Here is a 24,388-nt window from a genome sequence, read left to right on the forward strand (position 1 = left end):
CTGTGCACACTTAAATTTCAGTATGAAGGATTACCTTTCATACTTTTTGGAGAATAGATCTAGTGTTGATGGATAGTGTGTGCATTTATATCTTCAAAGTCTTTATTTTCCTTCTCTTTTGAAAGATAGTAGCTTTGAATATAATGTCTTGGTTGATAATTTAATTCTTCCATCCCTTGAAAATAGTACTGAATTCCTTTCTGTATTGTGAAGTTTTGACTAAGGATTTTACAATTATGTAGTTACACATTTCTAGGTGACCCATCTTTTTCTCTTGGTTGCTCTGAATATTCTCTGTAAGTTTTAAAATTTGGATTAAAACCTGCTTTGAGTCTTTACAACTTGGAGATAATTGAGCTGCTTGGATGTTTTATTTTTCTTATTTTCTGAGATGCATTTATTAGTACTGGCAAGAGAACTACCATTTGCATTTTTACCTTGGCTGGCCTTGAAATTTTGGTCCGTCTGGCTCAACCTCCTATGTTGCTATGTACAACCACCTGTGACTCTTTCAGACATTTTCTAAAGAAAGTCTTTAAACACACATATATTCTCTCTCTCTCTCTCTCTCTCTCTCTCTCTCTCTCTCTCTCTCTCTCTCTTTGAAAACACAGGGAAGAGAGTTTATCTGTATGGAGTTAGGCAGTAAAATTGAAAAACTATTCAACTACATACAGTTAGGACAAAGTACGATGGAAAAGGTAAAACTTTTAATAGCAAAATGAGTATATTCAAATGGAAAAAGCAGACTCACTAATACATGATAATATTATGAAATATTCTTCCCCATACATTCAGCAGGTTCATTTTTTCTTCTCTGCTTTACCCTGCCACCTTTCCCCTGTACATTTCTATAACTTTCCCCATCTGTTCCATGGACAGATTTCTTCCTCCCCGCTCAGTAATACAGAATCTTCACCCTAGGCAAACTAAAATGACTATCGTTAAATTTTAAAAATATGCCCTTTAAGCTTCCTAACATCTGAGTAATACCACTCCTTTTCCCTCAACCCAAAATAAACAGTTAGCTCCCACTCTTCTGGACAGACATGATGTTGTATTTGTCAATTTTCTAGATATATGTTGGGGTGAGGAGAGTGTAAGTTGCAGCCACCTGTGTTGTTTTCTCCAAGAATTCTTTCAAAGTGGGTACACAAGAAATAAACTTCCTAAATTCTTCCATAACAAAAAATATCTTTGTTTGACCCTGGAAATCAAATGCCAATTTGGCTGGCTTCAGGATTCTAGGGTGTAAGTTTTTCTGTAGGTGTTTTCTTTTTTCTCTCTAGAAGCCTTTAGGATTTTCTCTTTATCACTACAATTCAAAAACTTCACCAAGATGTGTCTCGGAGTCAGTCTGTTTTTATCGATCACGCTGGGGATTCAGTGAGCCCTCGCTATCCCAAGACTAGAATCCAGAGGCTCTGGAAAATCTTCTTCAATTTCTTCCTGTAGTATGTCCTCTGCTTCATTCTCTTCACTCTCTTTTTCTGGGATTCCTATCAAACGGAGGTTGACACTTCTGAATCTATCCTCCCTCTCCCTTAGCATTAATTTATTATCTGATTGGCCACAACGTGTATGATATCCCTAGAGAATTTTGCCGTTTCATCATCTAGATTGTAGTCTTTCTTCAAGGATGTCTATTCTACTCCTCAGATCATCTATTGAATTCTTAGTTTCCAGGATATTTGTAAGGCATTTTTTAATTTTCCCAATCTCTTCTCCCATCTATCTGAGGACACTGATCACGGTTGTTCTATAGTTTGTTTCTGTTTCCTGGATTAGGTCTTCCTCTTTGGATGTTTGTGTTTGAAGATTCTTCCACATAGAAAACCCTCCTACTTCCTCTTCCTCCTCATTCTCAGAATTCCGCACTTTACTGAACACCATAACCTCTTCATCAGCTCCTATCTTACCATCACACTTGTCTGCAGGAACAAGGCAACAGGTTGAGTCCCTTTTCTCACATAATATTGAATCATCTTCGCCCTTCTCCTCCTCCTCCGACCACTCCTTCTCCTCCTCCCACCACTCTTCCTCCTCCTACCACTCCTCCTCCTCTTCCCCAGAGGTCTCCTCTTCTTCCATCTCCTCTTGTCCCTCCTCTTCCACATTACAGGCCCCTTCTTCCTCTTCTGCCCTCACATAAAAGATTTCTTCCTTGTGGGTCTCTGAGTCTTCTCCTGTCACCTCAAAAGTAGGGATTCCTTTATCCTTCCACTCTGAAAACTCTTCCTCCCGAGTCTCTAAGTTCTTCACTTCTGGCCTAGCAACTTTTACCTCTTTGGTGAATAAGAAATGCAAGCCATCACTTACTGTTCCTCCAGCTTCATGTTTTGAATTTTCTACATGTTACCCTCTTTTACAGAGTTCCTATATCCTCCTCCAAGATTTGGTTCTTCCTTCTGTGGGGGCACACGGTTCAGTAGTTCTTCTAAGATAAGTTTTTGGCTGGTAAATTGTTATAAGCTTTGCAGATCTGAAAATGTCTTCATCTTATCATCACATTTAAATGCTAATTGGACCTCACACTGAAACTCAGGGCCAAAACCATTTTCTCTCAAAATGTTGAAGATGTCGCTCCACTGCTTACTGATTTCCAAGGTAGCTGATGCCAGAGGGTCTGTAGCCAGGGTGAGCAGGGCTCCTTCATCCATCAGAGTTTCTTCTTCTCTTGATATTTTGACGGTCTTCTCTTTGTTACTGAGGCTCTGGAGGTTTTTTCTTCCATTGTGTTTACTGCTCCACCCTCCCTATGCTTTCTCTTCTCTTTGTTGGGCAGTTGTATGTGGTGACTGCCATTTCTACATGTGTCCTCGTTCATATCTGAGGCTTCTGCCATCCCTCCAATGGCTTGGTAACTTTGGGGCTCATTCTGGGATAATCCCTTCCCTTGATTGCTAGTGGACATCTTGGCTTTGTCCCATTTACAGCTCAGCTTGTCTATTTCCTCATTTCTAAAAGATAAGTTTTCAGTACACTCAGCGAATTTAGAATTCTTTCTTCTTGTTCCCTCAACTCTGTTTTTTGTGAAGCTAAATCTCTTCTTTCCTGCCACTTTTCCCTGCTACTACAGTGATGTTTATCTTTTGTTTCAGATATCTTACATTTTACTAGCATTTCCTTTAGGTCATTTTTCAGGGTTTCCCTCATCTCAAAAAACATCAGGTCCTGCATTTCCACAAAGACCTTAAATTTCTCCACAATAGTTGTTGATATATAATCTTTGTACTTGAAATCTGACATCCGAGGTATCTCCTCATCAGTACCTCTTAGCTGATTTCTTTTGACACAGTTGGTTTGTTCTTCTTCCTTTGGAAATCTAGATATTTCTGACTGTACAGTTGACAGGGGGTCTATATTGTCCAGATTGTATTGTTTTCACTTTTGAAGAGTAATTTTAGTTCTTGCACGCTGGTTAGACTCCAGAAATCTAAAATCCTTAAAAAAATCTCATCCACTTGGGTGCCTCTGCCAGAAACAGACCAGTTTCACAGAGCATGATGTGGTCTACACGATGTGTGCAGCAGTCTCTACCTGGGAGGAGATCGCTACCTCAGTGCTGCTCGGTGAACAAAGGTAGGAGACTAAACAAATATTCTGCTTATTACTATTAACAATTCTTGATTAAATTTTATTCCATTTTTTGTGTGTTGGTTTAGTTCAGTAAACTTCTTTTAAATGATAATTTACTATTCCCTGTGAGTAATTCATAACTTATTTTCTTATAGTAGATTTAGCCATGTTTTTTTTCTGTTGGTAAGCAGGAACCCCTTTTACAACAGTCCCCAAACATTTGCATGTTTCATGTTTTTCTTTTTTAATAACACAGAAGAAAGTTGGTAGGTTTTTAAAATATATTGTGAAGGAGGAAAGGCTTTGTGTAACACAACATATTTTCCTCTACTGTATTACTCTCCATAGTGATGTACTCATCTTGGATACTGTGAACACTAAGATGATTTGGATAGTTCTCAAAGTAATTTTCTGTGTACATTCTTTATTTGATTTATATGTTTCTGCTTTAACAATGGGCTTAGATTTAATAACATACTCCCCTGCTGCTGTTTCTTTATTTCTGTAATTTTCTATGTTTGCAAAATATACTCAGCCCAGTACAGTAAGTAAACATGATTATTATTTTTATTTCAGCCATGACTTCTCATCATCCTCGAGAAATTTTACCAGAGCGGGGAATAAAAGAGAGAGAGAGAGAGGGAAGATATGGAAAGTATGACCTTGACCATTTACAACTAAGAAAACAATGGGAAAATATAGGTGAGAGTAAAGTTCAAAAATTGTATTTTAATGGACAAAACCAATTAGTAGTCCCTATTTATTATGATAAAAATTTTATGGTCAAATGACACCAGAAGCAATTAATATCTGAAAAAAATTCAATTTATTTCACTTACTTCTGAGGAGCTGTGTGTCTGTAAGAATATATCTGTCACGACCCCCTTGCCCGCAAGGAAGACGTGACTCAGGAATCTTCTTTCAGCAGTTTATTCAGGCCCTTGATATTTTTCTAATAATTCTTCTAATCTCCCTCGGATGCCCCTCCCAGCCTTAATAAAGCACCGTGAACCCCAATGCGAAGCTGCCACGTGGACCCTTCTCACAGGGTGCTAGAAAACAACACGCCAACTCTCTCTGATAAGGAGTTGACAATATGCCAACTCTCTCTGATACGGAGTTGTCCTTCACAGACCACAGCGGAGCCAGCGCCATCATGTGATGGCGACCACAGTCCGCAGGAACGGCTCACCACAGCTCCCCCTTTTTGTTTCACTAAGACAATACAGGCGAGAGTAGAGGTCCTATCCCACTGTGCAGAAGTGGCTGCATAGTATGGTCCAGCCCTAGGGGGCGCCTTCCCCAGATCTGACACCATATCAGCCGACGCCTTTTTTCGTGGGGCGGGGCGGAGACACGTCAAACCCGCATGCAATAGGACATGCTCCCCTTGAGGTCCCTCTTCTCAATGGATCACTCAAGTGCAGTGCCTTGCCTCGCATCCTGTATCGTGACGATGGTGAGTAAGAGGGAATAGCTGAGGTTGAACTGTGGCTGTCTAGAAGTACAACTACAAACAAGTTGGCAGCACCCTGAAAGAAAGGCACGGACTTTAAAGTGATAGATAAAGACCAGTGTGGAAACCCTTCTGCGTGCAATGGCAACAAGACCTGCAGAGTGCAAGGGCTTTCCAGCACTAAAAGAAAGGCAAAAGAAGGACATGTCGAACCCAGAGCAATGTTAGAATAACTTGGGGTGCAACGACCATGTCAAAGACACTAGTGTAGAAACCCATCTGCGTGCAATAGTAGCAAGACCGGCAGAGTGCAAGGGCTTTCTGACACTAAGAGAATAACGAGGAAAGACATGTCAATCCCAGTGCAATGTTATAATAACTTGGGGTGCAATGACCATGTCAAAGATTTACTGTTTAAGATGCGCAAGCCAGACTTGAGGTGAGTTGCCAGTTTCTAAAGCAGCAAGAGCTTGTATGATCATAGCCTTATCTTGAGCACTACGAGCTTTAAGGCGACAGAGAAACCACAAACAGAGGAACATACCAAAACAACACAGTGCACCAAAAATGCCTACTCCCACCCACTCCTTAAAAAAGGAAAAAGCAGAAGATATCCAATTGGTGAATTGACCCAGAGTCACGGGATCGACACGGGTACTATTCAAGACAGCTATCTGGGTTAGTTGAGACTGGATCATGTCTTCCGCTTCCATGGACCAATTCCCGGCCAGATATCCACCAATGATGTGGGAAGCATTCCTGGAATCATTAAATCTGACAGAGGTTATACATAAATGTGCACGTTGGTCAATGCAGCCTAAAAGTACTAGGTCAGCCAATTCCTCTACCTGAGCTTGAAGAAAATCTATTCTTTGGTTGGCAGCTAAAATCCCTGACAAAATATGTTGATTAATCGCATTTTGCGATTCAAGTATAGTGGACGTTTGTTGAACAACTTGATTAATAGTGGCAGAAGTTTGTACTTGACTGGCCATGGCTACTCCGGCCGTAACTGCTGCAACAGCAGACGCCGCCACGGCTGTCACTATAGCTGCTGTGATTCCAAAATCTCTGCGGACTCTAAGTAGCTCTACAATAGGAAAGTTATCTGGATCCGCAGTGACTGGGATTGGGACAAAAGTTGGAATTTTCATAATCACTGCTACAGTCCAAGAACCATTCCAACACTCAGATAAGAAACAGGTAATATTAGAACAATCCAGCATCCCCAATGAGGTGTCATTAGCTAAGAGGAACAGGAACGGGGATTGGATACAGACCATTGCAGGAGGCAATGTGGCACTATGTAACAGAGAGTTGAACGAAACAGATGTAAGCCTATTACCTCATTCACTCTCCTTAGTAGTGCCAGAAACATTAGCCAGCCAACTTTTGGCTCCTAGTAATTGAGCCAATGCAGAAATATCGGCTGAAGCCCCCTTCTCATTGGAAATGAGCCATTGAAACCAGGACCAACCTGTTCCTGTAGAGGAGTTGGAAATGTTGTTAAAGTTCTAAACATATCTCTTCAGAGGGGGGGAAAAGGAGAAACCTTTAGCAACTTGATGTTTCTCCCAAGAATGATCCTGACAAGGCGTAAATGTTGGGGGAAAACCAAAATTAGGGATACAGTAAGGAGAGGCCTTGAAATGAGTGGCATTGCAAGTACTATTAGAAGAAGGAGGCATTGGGATTAGTACCTCAAAGATAATAGCTAACGTAGTTATGTTTAAAACAGAGCTAGTTGCGGGGGTCCCTGAGCCTGATTGCTTCCCTGAAACTACTTGGCTCAATACAGCACTGAGAATACTCCCTGAGACTCGACTGGACCGCAATGGGTCCTCCCAGTTAGTCAAATTTTTGGTCTTAAGGCTAATACAATTAGTGTTCCCAAGGCTGAAACAAAAAACTCCTGTGAGATTAACTTGAGACTGGTTAAAAATATTTTCCATGTCCCCCTCTAGGAGAGGTACAAGGAGCAGACATCTCACATGAGGAAGAAAAAAGAGTGGGGAGGACACTAGAATTACTATGAACTGGCATTGGCATTGGCCATGCCCGTGCCACTGCCCACCACTGCATTGGTGCCATCTGTACCGTTGGCACCAGCATCAGAGCCAGAGCACTCATCAGAATGAAGCTTCTCATCATGGGACTGTTGTGGCACCTCCTGCTGCTGGTTAGTAGATCTCGAGACTCTTCTTGTCAGGTGTTCAGGGATCCACAGCGGCTCCGTGCGATCCTGGGGGAAAACACATACAGATCCTCGTGCCCATGTCAGCACGGGGTGAGGGCCATTCCATTGGCCCGTAAGAACATCCTTCCACTTAACATAGCCAGTCACAGAGGGCTGAGGGGACACATGTCTATAGGCCGCAGAGCGGCCATGAATATCCAAATTCAAAAAATTAATGGTAAAGAGAGCTAAGGACAGGCGTTCTTTAGGAGTGTGGTCAACTCCTATTCCCCCTTTTTGTTTTTCTAAGGTTTCTTTTAAGGTGCGGTGGGCACGTTCAACAATGCCTTGCCCTTGAGGATTGTAAGGCAACCCATGAGCAAGTTGTACTCCCATAGTAGAACAAAAAGATGTAAACTGTCTGCCAGTATAAGCAGGTCCATTATCAGTCTTAAGGGATGCAGGTGCACCCCATGCTGCCCAAGCCTCTAAGCAATGATTAATGACATTACGTGCCTTTTCTCCCGATAAAGCAGAAGCATGAATAATTCCAGAGTATGTGTCAATAGAAACATGTACATATTTGAGGTTACCAAAGTCAGGCACGTGAGTTACGTCCATTTGCCAGACAACCAATGGCTTCAATCCTCGTGGGTTTACACCATAAGTAGGAGGATGAAGAAATGTGACACAATGGGGACATTGTAATACTATCTGATGAGCATCCGCTCTTGAGATGGAAAAACGTCTGCGCAGTGTCATAGCATTGACATGAAAGTTGTGATGAAACAATTTAGCTTCTTCTAAGGAGGAGGCCAAGCATACCAACTGGCTTCTAGTTGCCGAGTCAGCACAGGCATTACCCTGTGATAACGGGCCAGGAAGAGAGGTGTGAGCCCGAATGTGCATTGGATAGAAAGGGGCAGTACGGCTATGGATAAGCCGTTGAAGCTGATTAAAGTAAGGAGATACATTATGGGTGTCACTAATAGCTCCTACAGCCTCCAGAATTTTGAGTGCCTGCCCCACATAGATGGCATCCGAAATGAGATTGAAAGGAAAAGAACACTGTTTAAAAACTTCAGTGACAATTTGTAGTTCTACCCATTGTGGATTTCCAGGAGCAAATTGATGCTGGACAGGGGGAGAGTCATTAATCACATAAGCTCCCATTCCAGACTTAGAGCCATCAGTAAAAATGTTAACAGCCCCCGGAATTGGAGTGGGTGAAGTTACTTTAGGGAAAATGATAGGATGTTTTTTAACAAAATGGAGTAATGGATGAAAAGGGTAATGATTATCAATATCCCCTTGAAACGAGCAACATAGAATGGCCCAGTTGTCTAGAGTAGCACACAAAACATTAATTTGAGCTTTAGAATAGGGTACGATAAGAGAAGAAGGTGCTTGTTTGAAAAATTGAATGCTCTGTTGAATCCCTCTAAGTGCTAACGCTGCAACAGCATCAGGATAGTATTCTAAAGATTTTCCTGGGGATACATGTGGGTGGATCCATAGTAAAGGCCCATCTTGCCACAGTACTCCAGTAGGCTGCCGCATAGTGGCAAGCACACATAACTGGAAAGGTTTATCACTCTGGAGCCTGCATAGAGTAGCATGTTGTATAGCTTCTTCTACTTTTATAAGGGCCGCTCTGGCCTCTTTAGTGAGGGTATGAGGGGAAGTAAGATCTGGATCACCCTTAAGAATAGCATACAAAGGCTGGAGCACGATATTAGGAATATGTAAATAACCTCTTATCCAATTAATATCTCCCAACAGTTTTTGAAAATCATTTAGAGTTTGGAGATCTTGAGTTCGTATAGTAACTTTTTAACATGTCATATCTAATCGTCGCTCCCAAATATTTAATAGAATCCCCTGTTTGAACCTTTTTAGGTGCAATATGTAATCCATATTGAGCTAACAACTTCACCAGGTCTTTATAGGCCTCATTAACTGACTGTTGTAATTTGGCTGCCAATAATACATCATCCATATAATGAATAATCTTGATGGAAGGATATTTTTGTCTGAGAGGTGCGAGTGCCTTCCCTGCATACATCTGACAAATCGTGGGACTGTTAGACATTCCCTGTGGTAAAACAACCCACTCAAACCTTTGATCTGGTTCCTCGTGATTACACGAGGGAAGGGTGAAGGCAAAACGCTGTGAGTCTTTAGGATGCAAAGGAATAGAAAAGAAACAGTCCTGAAGACCAATTGCTTGATAAGGGGCATGGCTCTATCAGGATCTCCAAAAATCTTTCCAGCAGCATCCACCATCCTTGTTACAAAATCTGAAAAGGGTTCCGTAGGGCCTTGTATAATTTTAGTCAGGTTACCAGACACCTCTCCTCTATTTGGAAGTGATTTCCATGCCCGAATGGAAATATTATTAATCTGGTCATATGCTTCAAGAGGAAATCCTGTCTGTTGATTAGCAAATCTCCCTTGCCCCAAAAGCATGTCTTTGTCCCAATGGGGGTGTCCTGCTGCATGATTTTGGGTGGCCTGCTCTGCTGCGCCCTCTAGCACAAATGCTCTCCAGTCCAAATATTTGCCTGCGGAGACGCAAGCCCGAACGAGGCTAGCCCAATCAGAGGGAGTCATGCAGTATCTGGACAGATTCTCTACCTGAGTTAGTGTAAAAGTGGCATCAACCCCATAAGTGCGCACAGACTCCGCCAGGGTCTTTACAAATTTGAAATCCAAAAGCTCATGAAATCTTCCCCTATTATCATCCTGAAAAACTGGATAAGCAAGACCCATCTCAGCATTAACAGCCCTCCATGTTTGGGAGTGGAAACTTCGTCCCGAAACACCCCCACCATACGGAGGCGGATCGGGAGGCTGTCCTTTCTTGAGCCCTTGCTTATCTCTGTTCCCTGTACCTAAACTCCCTAGCTGCCGAGACAGCGTCTCCAGCTCCTCCTCTTCATTATCTTCCACCTCTGACCCACTTTCGCATGGGGGCGTGCGTAGCACACTGAGATCTGGATACAGTCGCCTCCTCCCGTTCTCCACGCCCCGTACACTCCCCTCTTCCTGAGATACTTCGCTCTCTATTGTTTCTGATTTTTCCTCATGTAAGTGTTCTAAAACTTCTTGCCCTTTAACAAGCGCTTCCTGGCATCTGCCATCCGTAAGGCAACTACGGACCATCTTCCAGAGGGGTATCACCCCGCCCTCTAACATGCCCTGTTCACGAGCAAAATCAAGGTCTTTGCCTAATTTATCCCAGCTGGGTGTAGTGAGGCTGCCCCAAAATGCAAACCACGGTGCAGCTGTATCTACCCTCTGTAAAAATCTCTCTAAGGTACTGCGTTTCACCTCCAGTCCCTTGGAACGTAAAAGGCCATCTAGGGCCAGAAGAAGTGGACTTGATGTCACGGCACCCATGACACAACACAAGAAAACACAGGAAACGAAAGTGAAAATACACAAAAACAAAACGAAAATACACAGAAAACAAAAACAAAAATACAGAGTGCAATTGCTATGAGATGTAATGCCCTCTCTTTTACAGAGGAGCAATTACCTTTTAATGCTCCCTCTTTATTTATAGAGGAGCCTCCGCTTTTTAACAGCGGGTCCCACCTTACCTGGGACTTACCGGCGCGCCTCCCTGGCTACTGAAAGTTCTGGTTCCTGGTGTTTTTTCTTTTTTCTCCCGGGTCTCGGCACCACTTGTCACGACCCCCTTGCCCGCAAGGAAGACGCGACTCAGGAATCTTCTTTCAGCAGTTTATTTAGGCCCTTGATATTTTTCTAGTAATTCTTCTAATCCCCATCGGATGCCCCTCCCAGCCTTAATAAAGCACCGCGAACCCCAATGCGAAGCTGCCACGTGGACCCTTCTCACAGGGTGCTAGAAAATGACACGCCAACTCTCTCTGATAAGGAGTTGACAATACGCCAACTCTCTCTGATATGGAGTTGTCCTTCACAGACCACAGCGGAGCCAGCACCATCATGTAATGGCGACCACAGTCCGCAGGAACGGCTCACCACATATATCCACAGTCATTTTTGAAGTGAAAGGAAATATGGAAAATTTGAAATCTGGTCCATGCATCAGTTTTTAACTTGCCCAATTATAAATGTAGCACTGAGTTAAACTTCCATTCAAACATTTGCACAGAGAAGATATTTTTAAAAGGGATAATATGAGAGTTTTTTTTAATAAAATATCTATTTTTCTGCACAAAAAACAAAAATTTCTCCTTGTGCCCAAATAGACAATATTAAGAATTGTAGAAAGTTTTCTACTTCTCCAGTATTGTTCAATGACAATTCTGATACAGATTTCTGGAAAGTGCACTATATGGATAATGGTATAAGTAACACCATTAGCCATGTCTATACCCTGAGAAATTACCAGTATATTGACATTGGTGATAAAAATTATGAATATAGACAAACTCCTAGTCACTTTCTAAGGGAAATTTACCAAGATGAAAAATGTGGGAAAGTCTAGCTTCACTGCTCAATAACTGTTACTCATCCAAATATTCATAATCAAGACAAAACTTGCAAGTGTAAGGTATGTGAAAGGGCTCTTAATCACAGTGCAGAGTTTGCTCAATACAAGAGAATTTATAGAGAAAGAGAGCCTTATACATTTAAAGAATATATCAAAGCATTGGCTTGCTCAACATCTTCTAAACATAGTAGATACTATGACAGTAATAAACCCTATAAATTTAAACAATGCAAAAGAACTTTTAGTGAAAGATTACAAGTTGTTAAGCATCAGAGGATTTATACTGAAGAAAAGACCTGTAAATGTAAAAAGTGTGGCAAAGCCTTAAAATTTTTTTCAACTCTTACTCAACACCAAAAAACTTATTCTGCAGAGAAGACCTACCAATGTGAAGAATGAACACACTCAAGAAATTTACTCAACATCACAGTGTTCATACAGAAGATATGACATGCAAATATAAAGAATGTGACAAAACTTCTAATAAAAGCTCCAATCTTATTTGTCACCAGTGGAAAGACCCTGGAGAGATGCCCCACATATGTAAAAATTTTGCAAAGGTTTCAGTCAAAAACCAAGCCTTAAAAATCACCAGAGAATTTATACTGGAGAGAAGCCCTACAAATGTAAAGTGCGTGGCAAAAGTTTTAATACAAACTCACAGCTTGATTGCCACAACAGGATATGTAATGGAGAGAAGCCCTGCAAATGTAAAGTGTTTGGCAAAAGTTTTAATAGAAACTCACATCTTGATCACCACAGCAGGATTCATAGTGGAGAAAAACGCTACGAATGTAAAGTGTGTGGCAAATGTTTTAATACAAACTGGAATCTTGATTGCCACAACAGGATTCATACTGGAGAGAATCCCTACAAATGTAAAGTGTGTGACAAGAGTTTTAATCAATCATCACTTACTAAGCAACAGTGAATCCACACTGGAGAGAAGCCCTACAAATGTAAAGAGTGTGGCAAAGCTTTTATTAGCATTTCACAGCGTAATTGTCACAAAAGAATTCATACTAGAGAGAAGCCCTACAAATGTAAAGTGTGCGGCAAGAGTTTTAATAGAAACTCAAACCTTGATTGCCACAACAGGATTCATACTAGAGAGAAGCCCTACAAATGGAAAGTGCGTGGCAAAGCTTTTAATAGCATCTCACAACTTAATTGTCACAAAAGTATTGATACTGAAGAGAAGCCCTACAAATGTGAAGAATGTGACAAAGATTTTAATCAAAAATCAACACTTACACGACACCAGAGAATCCATACTAGAGAGAAGTCCTATAAATGTGAAGAATGGCAAAGCTTTTAAAATTGAAGATCACATCTTATTAAACATTATAGATTTTATACTGGGGAGAAGTTTTATAAGTGAAAACATTGCATCAGTGTCTTTAAGGATGAATCAAGTCTTATTTCACAGTAGTTCAACACTATTTCATACCAGGGATATGATAGCACAGAAATTATACAAGTGTAAAATAGGTGAAAGAGTCTCCAACAGTTGTTCACACCATACCCAGTACCTCATAATTCATACAAGAAAGAGGACATGTGGAAAAATTTTTGCAAAGCTTTTGTCCTTTGATCAACCATTTTTAAACACTGGAGGATTAATTGCATATAGAAACACAAAGAAGGTGTCTAAGACTGTATTCAAATTTCAGACATTTTTTAAAATCTGACCTCATACCTGTAGCAAATGTGGAGTAGCATCTGTTCAAAGTATATGCTTAGATAACAGCAAAATATTTACAAAAACACCTTGACAAATATAAAGATTGTAGTAAGTTTCTTATCTATAGCCCATCCCTTGTAGTATTTAGGACCTACGAGGGAAGAAATCATTTAAATGTAGAAAATGGGTAATTGCTTTTGACATTTGGTGAAAATTTTTGTAACATCTTGAGCTGATATTGTAGAAATAAGGAAATACAAGTATAGAATAGTGCATCCATAAAAGGATATAATTTTACTATAAATCAACAATTACTAAAGAGTCTCATTTTTCACAACTGGAGAAAACATAATTCTCATAGTTGATTGTTGCAGAAGTCCCTTAGGATTTATATGAAATTTTAAATTTTTATTTTTTTTATTTTTGTTCTTAGGGGCACTTAATCAGTAAACCGCATCCCCAGATTTTTTTTTTCATTTTTATTTACAGATAGGGTTTGCTAAGTTGTTTAGTTCCTCACTAAGTTATGGAGCCTGGTTTTTAACTTGCAAAGCTTCTCACGTCTCTAGGGTCAGAGGCATGGACCACAATGCCCATTTTACAGAGTATTTTTACTTATATTTGCATTTCGGATGCAATTTGTTACTAAATAAAGTGTGAATTTCTTAATGTTAACCTTGTCATGCATTTAATGATGTTATTAGGTCACTCATCTCCCACTATTCACTTTGCTAATGGATCAATGCAATAGTAAAACCTTCTATTGTGTAAATAATGCTATAATGTCTACATTAATTATTTCATATGTTTAATCAAGTTTTATTTGGGGAATATTATTTATGTAAATTATATACTCTTTTTTTGTAATTATGGAAAAATTAAGACAGTTATAGGAAGGACCTAGGAATACTAAAAATAATGCCCAGATATCCGTAGTTTGAATTACGACTTTAACATTTCACCTTATAAAGTTGCAGTACTTCCTAAGGGCTCTACTACTCTGGAGAGTTATACAAGCTCCCAATCAGGGAGATGAGAAAGACCCAAGAGACTAGGAGGCAACTTGAATATTCAGGTAAAAGGAGGGTTGCTGAAGGGGGAAATAGTCTCAATGTTTCCTGAGGAAGCCATATGGTCTACAGGCCCATCCTGACTCTTAGACTGAAGAAACCATGCAGTTCCTTATGAATTCCATGATGTTCATCACTGAGGATACTAGACTGACCTCAAGTGTTGAAAAAAGATCCCAACATAGGAGCACCTCTTTAGTCTTGGATATACAGTAGAAAAGTGTAACCAGAAACATGTAAAATGATGACTGTATAAAGAAAAAGACATACTATAGGACCATTTATGCCCCCTACATTTTTATTTCATTATATATTTTGATTTTGTAGACCTTTTTTGTTCTACTTAATAACTTACAATATAATGCTTCTTATCCTCATTGGATTATATGTTAAATAACATGTGTCATGGTTTCCCAGAGCCCTCTGCAATCTAGTAGTTATAAGATACTATAAACTAACCCTGTCCCTCTTCAGATTTTACAGCTTCAGGAGCCCATGACACCACAGAGAGAGAAACAGAATTTTGATGGAAATTAACCTGTAGACTCTAATCTACGAGTCCTGTTTAAAAAGTAAAAACACAATATTCTCTTCATATGTTAGCCATTTGGGTCAACAAATGCCACTCACAAACATTTCATTTAACTTTATTTGGGAAAATAAATATTGAAATATAATGATAAATACTAGAAGAATAATATTCATACCATTCTTTATTTTAAAGGGTAAATCTCTAGAATTCATGCTTATCTCCACATTATTTTATGCAGAAAAGTAGCTTCATTTTACATATGAGAGTTTTAACTATTTATAAGGTCCAGAGGGAAGATTTAGTACTAGAGGCCTAAGGAAAATGCTAAAGATCTTCTCTTTCCATGTGCCTGAATGAGTCTTCATATCCTTGATGAAACAGCTAAAGAATGCCAATTTCTTAATGCATTTGGCTCCGTGGCTCACTCTTTGGCACCCCAATTTATTTACTCATCTCAAGGCTCACTCCCTCCTCTGGGATCTGACCTGTTCTTGGGAGAATGTAGTGTTCTTCAGGGGATCACTAGGTAATGCAAGCTGTTAGAATGAAGCTTTCTTTGTTTAACTTGTATTTATTGAGCCACACTTTAAATGCAAGTTAGAACAAGACTTCAGACTCTCACCTGTGGAGAGGATGCTCTGCCCAGGACTTCCCAGTCAGGACCCTGAAAAGTTGTTTGGGACTTCCCAGTACATAGGTTCAGTGTTGGGGTTTTTCTAGTCTGGCAACACAGTTGCCTGTGTTTGTTACTTTTGCTTTCTCTCTTGCTTTCATAGTATTAATCAAAGAATCACTGTCTAGTGTGAAGAGAGTGTCTTCCTTATCTATTGGATGTGACCTGCCAAGTTGAGTAGCTGCCCACATGCTTGTATGTGTTATCAGTAACTAGAGTATCTTTCAACTGCATTATTTTATTACATGGGGGAAGGAATTGAGAATTCTTTCTTTGAGTGCACACAGCACTATTAATAGTATTCATAACACTGCTATGTAATGATTACTCTCTGCTCAACTTGTAAGTATTGTTGTGCTGCTTTGTAAAATAAATAGAAAAGAGTTGCAAACCAAAAATTTTGTAATAATAGATAATTGCACAGACTGACTTGGGCACTCTATTTACCATTGTCTTTTTTTATGGGCTCAAGGTGCTCTTTTATACTTTTATTTAACCTTAATGACATTAGCATTTATTGAAGAGTTTTTAACTCACAAACCTTCTCTGTATACAAATTTTTCCTTATCATTTTTAACATTTCTTACTCTTTTTAGGTATACATGACAGTAGAGTGAATTTTGACATATTATACATACAAGGAGTTAAACTTATCTTAGTTAGCACTCCATTCTTGAGGTGTACATCGTGTGGACCTTCACTAGTGGTGTATTTATATATGAACATAAAAAAGTTGTGTCTGATTCATTCTACTGTCATTTCTATTCCTATTTCCATTTTCTTACCTTCACTCCAACTTTGTCTAATCCACAAGATTTCTATTCTCTCCCCCTCCTTCTTTGAGTGGTTTAGCATCCATATATATTATATGTTATATGTAATGTCTGTTTCACTCTACTATCCTTCATATCCCTATATTCCTTCCCCTCCCTGCATTCCTCTCTAATTAATCTAAAGTAACTATTCTTCCCTACCCCTCATTGTGAATTAGCATCCACTTATCAGAGAGAACATTTGGCATTTGTGTATGTGTGTGTGTGTGTGTTGGCTTATTTCACTTAACATAATGGAGTTCTCCAACTCCATCTATTTACCACCAAATGCCATAGTTTCACTCATCTTTAAAGCTAAGTAATATTTCATTGGTGGGGGGATATATATAATCATATTTTATTTATCCATTCATCTGTTGAAGGACACCTAGGTTGGTTCTATGGTTTAGCTGTTGTGAATTGTGGTGCTGTAAATATTGGTGTGGCTGTGTCCCTGTAATATGCTGTTTTTAAGTCCTTTGGGTATAGACTGAGGAGAGGAATAGCTGGGTCAAATGGTGGTTCAATTCTGGTTTTGCAAGAAGTCTCAATACTGCTTTCCATGATGGTTGCACAAATTTGCAGTCGGTCCCATGAGCAACGTGTGAGTGTTCCTTTTTCCCCCACATCCTCACCAATATTTATTGTTGTCTGTATTATAGATGATTTCCATTCTACCTGAAGTGAGATAAAATCTTAAAGTAATTTTGATTTACATCTTCCTAATTGCTAGATGTATGGAACTTTTTTTCATACATTGTTAATGGATTATATTTCTTCTGTGAAGTGTCTGTTCAGTTACTTAGTCCATTTGTTAATTGGGTTTTTGCTGTTGTTGTTGTGTTAAGTTTTGAGTTCTTTATACACCCTAGAGATTAATGCTTTATCTGAGATACGTGTGGTAAAGATTTGTATAAAATCTGTAGATTCTCTCTTCACATTATTGTTTCTTTTGCTGAGAAGTAGCTTTTTAGGTTGAATCTATTCTACTTATTGATTCTTAATTTTTAATTCTTGTGCTGTAAGGGTCTTGTTATGGAAGTCAGATTCTGGACCACCATTCACCTCAGATTTTTAAATGGCATCCCAAGTTCATGAATGTTTCACTTTCATTGTTTCTCTTACTATCTTGCCTTATAGATCTACATGTTCTAAAGAGTTATGAAATGATCTAGCTTCACATGCACAATTTTCTGATGACTGTTATTTTTCAATATGTAGCTGCAGATTATTTAAAATATATATGTCGACTATTTCAGACTTTAACTAAAGCACATACGTGCCTTGTGTAGGAAATATTCCATCAATAGATCAACATCAAATCTGTAAAATATATAAATATATATAAAAGCCTGGATTCAAATGCATGCACATGGACTCCAGAGCTTGGCCCATAACACTTATTCTATGCTAGTTCTACACTTTAGAACCTCCATGAAAGCTGTTATAAATCCAAAGCCTGAGACTCACTCCCCAGACATTCTTCTTTTTTGGGGGGAGACGATGAAGAAGATTGAACAAAGGGACACTCAACCCCTAGCCACATCCCTAGCCCTATTTTATGTAGCGAAAGGATCTCACTGAGCTGCTTAGTAAATCTCTTTCACTGAGGCTGGCTCTGAACTCATGATCCTCCTTCCTCAGTCTTCCAAGCTGCTGAGATTACAGGCAGGTGCCACCATGCTCACCTCAACAGAGAACCTTCTGTAACTGGTTGGAACCCAATTGTTCAGTGTATTGTGGCATAATCCTCACAACTAGAGATAAAATTATTTTTCTCTTTATTAAAAATCAGGGCAATTTAGACAAAGAGATTGGATTCAACAGCACCTAGTTACACAGCAAGTCCACATTACAACAAAGGTGTGTGTCTGCAATTCTCCACCTCTCCAAACAGCTCTTCTTAGCTCCACAAAGTTGGCGGTACTGGCCAACCCTCTGCTATGGCTCATTCCCGAAGCCTCCCAGGAGGTGAGTGCATATGAGGGACAGTATTCCAGGTGGCACCTTGGTAATCAATGCACCATGCCATGTCAGGGAGTAAGGCAGAGCCCAAGTCTCCAAAGGCACAAAACTTTCATGTGGCTAGTCCAGGATGGGGGCTGAATGTAGGGATACTTTTCCTCTGCCCTTGATGTGTCTTGCCTAACCTTGTGTATGCTGAAATACTTGTTCAATGACTTTCACTCTTTTTCTATTTTAAGTTTCCCCCTCATGTGGGTTTGGAGGTCTCCTTCGTTGGCAATTATTGTGACTTTCTTCTTCAGTTTTCCAACCTCCCACAGCCCATCCATGTGGAATTTCTGTCTGTGGATATTAGTTTTTATTTTAAATATTTCCATTTGGTCCAAGTTGCCAATTACCTCTAGAAAACAAGTGTTTCATTATCATGCCTGTATTAATCCTTTACATGTTGATAATGGCAGTGATCAAGAACTATTCTGATTTCTACAACTGGAACATAAGTGAATCTGCTTGAAATGACTGTCCTTTCTTTTGACTCCAGATAACAGGGCTAAATCTTCATATAGGGCTTTAGTGCTTTTATATATATTCATATACAGTACCCAGGAGACTGAGCCTACTTTTGCATTGTTTCTCTCAGAGAAGGTGAGGTTGATCATGTAGGTTCCTTAGGGTGGACTCCAGCTCAGACGCTGCCTTGGCTCTGACTAGATTCCATCTGCTTGTGATTTCTACAACATGTGACTACAGCTCTTCCACTACTTTTCTATTTTCCATTTTATATTAGATTAATTTTAATATTTCACTCAGAGCTTGAGCCACAGAACTGTCACTTTGGAAAGGTTGAGATACTGAACCATCACTACCTCTGAAAAGGGGTGCTCCATGCACAAACTAGGGAAGAGGGGACCATCACACACTGTAGTCAGAGAACTTTCAGGGCAACTATGGGGGTGCCAGGAGTATGTCACACCAAAGTAGAGGCATTATGAATTGTGGGACAGGTTTGGACTAATTTGATTTTATAATCAGAATTGAAGAAATTTAAGTTTCCTCCTCAACATGATGAGAAAATGACCTCAATCCAGATCATTTTCCAGATGTGTCCAGGAAACTTTAAGAGTTGGGAGCCCAGCTCTCTCGAATTCCTGTTATCCATCAGAAAAGACAGTAAAATTGAGAGACAGATGATATGCCCCACTGGGGAAGCTACAATTCTGTGCTCTCCAGTGGGACCTTCTTGCCTTTCTATAGACATTAAAATTACAAATCTTCAGAGGCAGGATTTAAACACATCCTTTCCATAAAACCTAGGAGTTTTTGTGCTCTGCTTAGCTTATTCAGATGACTAAGTACCTCTGTGTCCTCAGATGCAGAGTTAGTGTGGGTTTTAAAAAGGGCATGGGAGGAGAAGATTTGGTCTACTAGTGAGGTTTCCCAGTAGATTCAGAGGATACATTCACTCCAACAGTCCTAAAGAGCCCATAGAACCGTGTTCTGTAAGGTGATATGAGGATATTGTCTTCTAAAGATGTTTGCTTCTTTGAGATCCTGCTGAAATGAGTCAATTATTTTTTAGGGAATGTCAGTTTTACTTTTTCCTTTTTTAAATTTAATAACTTCATGGGACACAACTTACATATGGTATGTCATGTAGAGATTTTAAACACTACTAATTTGTATACTTATTATCAGGGAATTAATGTTTTAATATTGACAATCTTGCTTTTGTCATCTTCATAACTCATAGAACAATTATTGTGTGAGTAATTGTACATTTTGAAATCTTTGGAAGGAAATGAGATTCTATGTTCAAAACCTCATTTTATAGAATGGAATCACACATGAGTAAGAACTTTCTTTAAGTTGGTAAATGTCAATAAGGGACCATGATCAAAAGGAAGTACATTAAATATTTTTAAAAATCAAATTAATGTGCTGGTAATTTCCAATTCATGGTTCCAAATTATAGGCTTGTGAACATAATTCACAAGAATTTGGAAGAATATTTTTATGTATTAATGCATTCTGTTTTAATCACACACAAAAAACCCTTTTGCAATATCTAACAATGGAAGTGTATAAACTCAATTTTGCTTAGAGGAACATTCAGGACAGTTGAAACCCATCCTGCCCTGGTCACTTTCAGATTTTTTACCAAAATTCCATTTTTCGTGTCATTAGCATGCACAGATAAATGTAACCCCAAGACACAAAGACCAAGATAAAGCAGGACTTGACTCTTCCATCACAACATCAGTCAGGGAATCAGACACTCCTGCAGGACCTTGTGGGTTTCCCAGTAATGAGAGCTTGGGGTCTGCAGAGAAGTGCATGGGCTCTCTCATCCCACGAGGAGGTCCAGAGAACAGGGTAGAGGAGAGTGTGGCTGTGGAGTCTCTAATCAGACCTCCAGAAACCAAGCAGGATGCAGATCTGATTTTATTGTGCAGGTACCATGTATATGTACTCAGGCAGTACCTAAGGAAAATATAGACAGCCACCAATGCAATGGCTGCTAACTGTCCTTGCAGTGAACAATCAAGGAGTGGGACTGCAATACGTGGCCTCATTCCCAGAGCTGTGCTGATGGGTAAGCAGTTTGCCATTCAGACACCCTTATCGTATGCCCTGTATGCAATACTCCATGCGCTTGTCCCCACAGAGAAGCACCTCTGGGGCTTCTTCTTTCTTGACTTTAAAGAACAATTTTTCTTCTAGTGGCTTTTCTCAGGAGAAATTTAAAATAATGGCAATATAAGTATCATAGACATTGGGGCTGGGGATGTGGCTCAAGGAGTAATATCCTCGCCTGGCATGTGCGGGGTGCTGGGTTTGATCCTCAGCACCACATAAAAATAAAGATGTTGTGTCCACCAAAAATGGAAAAATAAATATTAAAAATTCTCTCTCTCTCCTCTTTGTCTAAAAAAATCGTAGATATAAGTGTGAATCCTGAGCTGTATTTTAAAACCCTGACAATTAAAGAAAAAAAAACAACCATAATTCTCACCTCTACTTCTCACAAAAAACTGCCAAATTCATTAAAATGTTGCTCAGGGTTTGCTCATCATGTTACTAGAGTGTGTGTTTTGCAGCAGAGGTGCTGGGTGATGGTGTCACCCTCTCTGAGATCTCAGTCATTTATTCCTAGTGCTCTTCATAGATTCCCAACACACAAAGAGTCACAAGTTAGAGGTTTCTGCTGAGGCGGACATCAGTCCCAAGCCCACTTGCTTGGAGCAAGACCAGTCTCAATTCTCCACCTGCCTTTTGTCTGTTTTTACGTTAGTGAATTGCAAGGGGACATGGGGAGGGTTGGCAGTAGTGGTGAAGCTGAGCTGTGTGATGAGGACAATTGCAATCTGTAAGTCTACACATGAGTTGCTAAGGGGTGAGGAAATAGGATCTGTCACCCTATGAGCAGGATGATGCTCACACTGCATATGGGAGAAGAGGTGTTTCTTCTCCTAACTTTCATCCTGGAATGTGCCCACCTAGAAGGTCCAAAGAACCCAAACTTGCAGTGAGGTGTTGTCCTCCTGTAATTCTCTCTACTTCTGTCCTGACCACCAGCTCGTGTCCACTGCCTGAGCAGTCATCACTAGATTGTTGGAATTCAGATGATAGTGCATGTATCATACAGCCACCCCAAGACTATAGTGACAGCAGGGTGGCACCATATCTAACATGACTCCTTCCTGGCTCCAGATATTAAAGGGAGTCTTAACCATGAGTATCCCCCAGTCTTTACTATCAGCTCTAACAAATTTTTTTTTGAAAATTTCTGTTTCATATGTGATTTGTTTTTCTCATCTCCTCCCTTGTCCTTTCCTTCCTTTTACTATATGTGAATTGTTCAATTGGAACCTATTTCATAAATCTGTTAGATAACCTGTTATTTATACATCCTTCCACAAAGAATGCCCACTCTGGGGGGCAGATTGATTTCTCCAGTGCATAAAGGACATTTGTGCCTAGTACAATAGGGAACTAAACCAAGCTGGAAGCATCACTTCGTAGACCCTTGTTTGAGGGCTGTCTGTTTCTCAGATTATCTCCCTGATGTTAGAGAGCTTGTCTCATGATCTCCTGGACTATGTTGTGCCAGGCATAATGTGCACAGCTGGGAAGAATTATTCAGAAAAAGAATAAAACACATAAAAAATGTAGGATTTCAGTCATCTCTATAAATCCTTCCCAGGATGCTTCTTAACAACAATGGTACCTCAGCATTGACATTACTATAGATATTTCTTTACAACACTACCATGATATATGTACACAGTTTTAATCATATCACTAAATGATGTACATCAAGTATATATGGTTGTGGTTTAAAATTGGAGATAGCAGAATGATCAGACTATGGTTTCTCCTGGCACTACATGTATGAAGTTTGTTTTCCTTAGATTGCATGAAATTGTGTCCTTTTCTTTGAATCACACTATCAGGAAAGTGTCTAAATTTTTCCTAATACTGATATAGAAATTTACTATCAGTAAACAATTTTCCAACAGTTTCAAGGCAATGAACAACCAATTCATGAGTTCCTGACTATTACTGCAAATTCATGGCACCTTCACACTCCTGTTGGTATGACTGCTGATTCCTCAGCCAACCTAGATGCCCTTCAATGGATGAATGGATAAAAAATGTGGCATTTATACACAATGGAATATTACTCAGCACTAAAAAATAACAAAATCATGGCATTTGCATGGAAATGGATGGCATTAGAGCAGATTATGCTAAGTGAAGCTAGCCTATCCCTTAAAAACTAATGCTGAATGTCTTCTTTGATATAAGGAGGGTAACTCAAAACAGATCAGGGAGGAAAAGCATGAGAAAAAGATTACCATTAAACAGGGACGAGAGATGGAGGGTAAAGAGCGAGAGAAGGGGAATTGCATGGAAATGGAAGGAGACCTGCATTGGTATACAAAATTACATATAAGAGGAGGTGATGGTAAAGGGGGAAAAAGACAAGAGAGAGAGATGAATTATAGTATATGGGGTAGAGAGAGAAGAAGGGAGGGGATGAGAAGGGAGGGGAGGGGAATGTGGATAGTAAGGGATAGGAAAGGCAGCAAATTACGACACTAGTATGGCAGTATGTATAAACGTAGATGTGTAACCCATGTGATTCTACAATCTGTACACGTGGTAAAAATGGGAGTTCATAACCCACTTAATCAAATGGATGAAATATGATATGTCAAGAGCATTGTAATGTTTTGAACAATAATAAAAAATAATAAAATAAAATACACTTCAGCCTGAGTGAGGATCAAGGACAAATTCTTTCAACCACTCACCAAGACATTGAATTGCAGTTTTGTTCTTTTGCTCAGCTGCAGGAAGAGCAGGAATATATGTAAATTTAATAATGATACCTACTGGGATATACTTGGATGAAATACAAGAGACATTACATCCATGGTAGGAAAGGTACAGGAAATCTGGGTGGCAGAAGAAAGTTATTATGAAAGCAATAGAAATTCCCTCAAGCTCAGAAGGTAGTAGCTGTGATGACAAATCCAATCCCAGCCTAATTCTTTCTAGGTTAGCACAGACCCTCACTTCATGCATGGGGACTACTACTCATCAGCAATTTAAGAAATATTTATCCAAATTTAATATCCCAAACAATGTGTTTTGCTTGCAATGCACACTTTTAAGAAAAATCACAATTTTTTACTTCAATATTGAGTTATTTAATTTCTTTTTCATTTTTTTATATTTAGAGTCAGCTGAGTAATAGTTTCATATGCATAAGCTATTTGATTTTTGATGTATAAAATCCCATTAAATAATCTCAAACAATATTTAGTAGAAGTCAGAAAATACATTTTTTCATTTTTCTAAAAATAAGTTGTGAAACACTTCAGTTTGCACCATTAAATATATTACTCAAGATCAATTAAGAGGCTAACTAATAAGTATAAAGTCTCA

At 39.4% G+C, this 24,388-nt stretch overlaps 1 long non-coding RNA gene across 1 annotated transcript in view; it reads left to right on the forward strand.

Annotated features, from left to right (window-relative positions):
* LOC144365501 (uncharacterized) overlaps positions 1-24,388 on the forward strand; it is a 44,148-nt gene that overhangs the window by 11,470 nt on the left and 8,290 nt on the right. The window contains exons 4-5 of the long non-coding RNA XR_013424005.1: positions 3,482-3,582; positions 4,156-4,281. This is a non-coding gene — a long non-coding RNA (uncharacterized LOC144365501). The remainder of the gene's footprint in view (positions 1-3,481; positions 3,583-4,155; positions 4,282-24,388) is intronic.

The sequence above is a fragment of the Ictidomys tridecemlineatus genome, chromosome 7 (assembly GCF_052094955.1).
Source record: "Ictidomys tridecemlineatus isolate mIctTri1 chromosome 7, mIctTri1.hap1, whole genome shotgun sequence".
Lineage (NCBI taxonomy): Eukaryota > Metazoa > Chordata > Mammalia > Rodentia > Sciuridae > Ictidomys > Ictidomys tridecemlineatus.